General features: G+C 40.9%; 1 long non-coding RNA gene across 1 annotated transcript; it reads right to left on the bottom strand.

Annotated features, from left to right (window-relative positions):
• Positions 1–390: 390 nt before the first annotated feature.
• LOC106092934 (uncharacterized) lies at positions 391–3099 on the bottom strand. Its single transcript, XR_009397848.1, has 2 exons — positions 2946–3099; positions 391–1014 (listed from the first exon to the last, which is right to left on the bottom strand). It is a non-coding gene; the product is annotated as an uncharacterized LOC106092934 (long non-coding RNA).
• Positions 3100–4892: the final 1793 nt, after the last annotated feature.

Here is a 4892-nt window from a genome sequence, read left to right as displayed (position 1 = left end):
TTTAAGGCAACTGGTGCGAAGCGCCAAAAAGCTGTGTCAAATTTGCAAAAACTGAAAAGTTTTCCCAAGGCCGCCATTGATGGGTCAACTGCAATGGGTCAAACTGTGTCGCTCCCTTTGTGTCGATGTTGGTCACTCTAAAGTGGGTGGCAAAGATGGTCGCCCCTAAAGTGGGTGGCGCAGATGGTCACCCCTAAAGTGGGCAACGCAAAAGGGGTTGGATGTGGTATGAACCGCATCCATTGAACACTAATTATTATTGCAGTCTGATCAGAGACAGTAAAATTGATAATGTATTTGTAAATTTAGAGTCATTTGTTATAGTATAAAAGCCCTTCAGGCCTTGATTCTTTCCTTTTTTGCTTGGACAACTTAACTAAACACGTAAGGTTAACCTTTATAACTTGTTAAATTTTTATAAATGTTTTCCTTTATTTATTAGCGAATAAACATTACACAAACATTTGTCATCAATCATTTAAAATTGTAAAACTTGTCTTGTTATTTATCTTGGGTGCCGACTAGGATTTCTTGTGGAGAAATGGGGACAAAAATAAAAAAGTGGAAGTGTACGTTATGCAGAGGATGATATTTGGAGCTACATGTTCGCCAACAATTTCCCAGTTTATTAAAAACTTAAATGCCCAAAGATTTTTTGAAGAAGCCCCTCGAGCAGTGCATGGTATAATCGGCCGTCACTACGTCGACGATTACGTCGATTGTTTTGACACTGAGGACGAAGCTGTAAGTGTTGTAAAAGATGTTATCAAGATTCATAGTGCTGGTGGATTTGAGCTAAGAAATATCATTTCCAATTCGGAACGAGTGGTGAGATCTTGTGATTTAAAACATCTTCGGGTTTATTGGACCTAGCGCTATATGATACAAATGCTTTGGCATTTGCTGTTGATGATAGTGAGAACACGATGACGATTGATAGTGGGAGTGAGTTGATAACGTTGTCGATGTTACTGAGGTACGTTTGGCATCATTGCGGGCGTATTAAGGTTTGCTCTGCAAATAAAAAAGTAAACAAGCATACTCTTATGAAGTTAGTTTGTAAAAGTAAATTAAGAATAAAAACATCAATATTAATTTTAGAATACACGTGGATATGTCCAACGCTGGACATATAAAACTAAACGTTGCAATGAAGCAAATAAGGATAAGTATTAGATAAGTTATGGATACAGTTTGTGTTTGAAGTCGTTGTGGTGTCTTGTGTTTTGCTGATATGGAATTTGGGACTATTTTTGCGTAGTCCTGGCGACTGTGCTAACATTGTTTTCACATCAACTGCTTTTGTAGAAACGGAAGTATGCCAATAAATAAACTTTAGTAATACGATTGTTTGGTCGACCCGCCCTTTTCTCTTATTTTATTTCCACTCGCATCTTCTGCGGGCGAACGATCATTTTTACCACATATATTTTAGAGTTAGGTAGTTCCGGATTAGTTCACTAGAACTTATCTAAGTAAGGAACTTACTTTAATTGGCTATGACAGAATATTTGTTCTACTAGCCGAACCTAGAATAGCGTTCCAAGCGCCTCGATCTTCTGCGCTCATTCTAAAATCTCCGACACCAAGTTTCGGGGGGTCATCCACCGCTTGATCTTTCCATCGGACTTTTGGTCTTCCCGGTTTGCGTGTACCACCGTGTTTGCCTTCAAAAGACTTCTTTGCTGGAGCTTCTTCGTCCATTCTGACAACATGACCTAGCCAACGCAGCTGTTGAATTTTGATGCATGTAACTATGCTATCGTCGTCATACAGCTCGTGGTTCATACGTCGCCTATATTCTTCGTTAACGTAAACTGGTCCATATATTTTACGAAGAATCTGTCTCTTAAATACTCCAAGCACTGCCTCATCTGCTTTCACAAGTACCCATGCTTTAGAACCATATAACAGCACGTGTAGTATCAGTGTCTTGTATAGTGTAATCTTCGTTAAGACGAAGTAGCATTTGTTTGCCAGTATTATTCTTCGCTTAATCTCAAAACTGGTGTCATTCGTTTCGGTTACGGCGGCGCCGAGGTATATATAGTTACTGACTGTCTCAAAGTTGTGGTTCCCAACTTTCTCCATTTTCTTTATCTGCTCGGTTGTGCAAGGCTTTTTGGGAGTTGAAACCATCCATTTCGTCTTATTTCTATTTACTGCCAGACCCATTTTCACTGACTCTTTTTCGATTCTTTCAAAGGCTCCAGTAACTACTTCCGGTGACCGACCTATGATATCGATGTCGTCAGCATAGGCGCGCTTAGTGTGCCATATCTATTCACATCTGCATCTCGTATAATCTTCTCCAGCAGGATATTAAAGAGATCACACGATAGGCTGTCTCTTTATCTGAAACCTCGTTTGGTATTAAATGGTTCGGAGAGATTCTTTCCTTTGTCCTTCTCGGGTTTTTTCCAGGATTTGGCACAGTGTGAATATCTGGTCTAGGGTGGATTTACCAGGTCTTAAGCCGCATTGATAGGGTCCAATTATCTCATTGACTTTCGGTTTTAATTTTTCACACAGTACGCTCGAGAGTATCTTGTATGCGATGGGGAGGAGACTTATTCCTCTGTAATTGGTACATTCCGTCTTGTCTCCTTTCTTGTGTACGGGACATAGTATACTGAGGTTCCAATCATCGGGTATGCATTCTTCTAGCCAGATTGCGCTGATAAGCTGATGCATACGACTTATCAGCGTGTCGCCTCCGGTCTTAAATAGTTCAGCGGGTAGTCTGTCGGCTCCTGCTGCCTTGTTGTTCTTTAGTCGGGTCTCTGCTACTTGGACCTCATTCTGACTAGGAGGTAAACATTTTATACCATCATCAGGGATTGGTTCTGCGGTATCCCCTTCCCCGCCAACATCGGACACTAGCAGTTAGGTAAAATGTTCTTTCCATATCATCAACATGTTATCTGTGTCAGTTACCAGATTACCTTCTTTGTCTCTGCAGGAGGATGTGCCTGCACCAAAGCCATCGGTTTGATGTTTAATTCTTTGGTAGAAGTAGTAAGGAACTGCAGGAACTAACTCCATCTCTTTAATCCTTATAGTTCATTTTGTTGCATGTACACTTTTCTTTTGTTCCCTTTTCTTAATTTGTAGACCAGACCAGCTGATTGACATACCATATTTTTCAGCTTCATACATCAACTAAATGAAAGCGTCAACTTTTTGAATGGACAACAAATGTGTACGTTGCGATTTAGGTAAACGGAAAATAAAATATTTGTGGCAACCACATTAAGTGAATGTGGTGGCGCAAATATAGAAACGTGGTGGCATCCACATATTTTTTTGTCAGCAAATCTAAATTGTTTCGAGACTTAATACTTGTTTAAAAAAAGTACAATAAAAGAAATTTACGTTCAATTACATGTATAATCGGAATGTTTGTATCTACATATATGTAGAATTAAAAACATTCATTTTAAGGTTCAAAACAAAATTCAGAGCTCTTTTTTTGTTATGTATAAAGGAATCAAAAAAGGGGATCGCATATGAAAAAGGAGCTAAGGAACTAAAATGCCCACCTCTAATATGCTTATGGTCTCAAATGCTAATAACCAAGGCGGATTTAAAAAGGTGGTCTCACGCGAACAGCTGTCAACAGCCGGTCGGAATTGACGGTATTTAGATGTAATATTTTTGTTTGCATTCTCTTTTTTGTTATCTTCTTTCTCCCATATTCTCTGCTCATGTACGCACACGTATACGCACGCGCACACTATTATCTTGGTGTGCTTTGGCAAAACACCGATCAGCTTGATGACAAGATGGCGGATAGCACCATATGATATGTGGTTGTTGAACAAATGAGTTCACTTTTAATTCTTTCGCCATGGCGATGGGTAAATACCCAAAAGGTATTTACCCCCTACATTGGCCAAATAACCGGGTGTTTACCCATTATACCCAAAAGCTGGGTATTTATAATTATGCAGATATCTTGGTTATAAAAACTTTTTAATGATTTCGTATTCCTTGTATATAAAAATGACCTTCTGATCTCATAAAATCGAGTTTTAGTTAAATATGGCCGCTATATAGACCGATCTCCAGACTTAAAGTCTTGAGAGAATAATTGCGATGAAATTTGGCCCAGTGAGTTCTAAAAGACTCCTATCCATTTCTGTTAAGTGTGGTCCAGATCGGACTATATTTGGATATAGCTGCCGATCTCTAGATATAGGGTATTGAAGCCATAAAAGATCTACTTATTAACCGAATTCGATGAAATTTGGCACAGTGTGGTAGGACCATATTTGGAACACGTACACGAACACGTACACTGAGGCGGCAGCCCTTGCCGATGAAGATTCCATCGGGTCAATCCGGTGCGTACAACCGACTGCCATGGGATTGACTGGAGTTGAGTACCTTACCACAGTCCTTAACCTGTCATTGAACACTCTTATAGTTCCCGATGTCTGGAAAATGGGCAGAGTGATCCCGCTACTGAAGCCTGGTAAGGACCCGAGTTTGGGGGAGTCGTACAGACCGATCTCCCTTCTCTCACCAGTGGCTAAGACGCTTGAGGCGTTACTCCTCCCGAGCCTCGTAGGAGAATTTCCATTCGCCGAGCATCAACACGGATTTCGGAGACTGCACAGCACAACAACAGCTTTGCATGCCATCACCACACACATTTGCCGTGGCTTCAATCAACCCAGGCCATGTGATAGGACGGTCCTCGTGGCACTGGACCTATCGAAGGCATTCGACACGGTCAGCCATGCCAAATTATTTGAGGACATCGCCAACACGTCCCTCCAGCCAGGCCTGAAACGTTGGGTCGCGAATTATCTGTGTGGCCGCCAGTCATTTGTGGAATTTAGGGATAAGAAGTCAAAACACCGTAGAGTGAAACAGGGAGTTCCCCA

The sequence above is a fragment of the Stomoxys calcitrans genome, chromosome 3 (assembly GCF_963082655.1).
Source record: "Stomoxys calcitrans chromosome 3, idStoCalc2.1, whole genome shotgun sequence".
Taxonomy (NCBI): Eukaryota; Metazoa; Arthropoda; class Insecta; order Diptera; family Muscidae; genus Stomoxys; species Stomoxys calcitrans.
The sequence above is the reverse complement of the archived record's forward strand: the minus strand, read 5'-3'. Positions and strand labels throughout refer to the sequence as shown.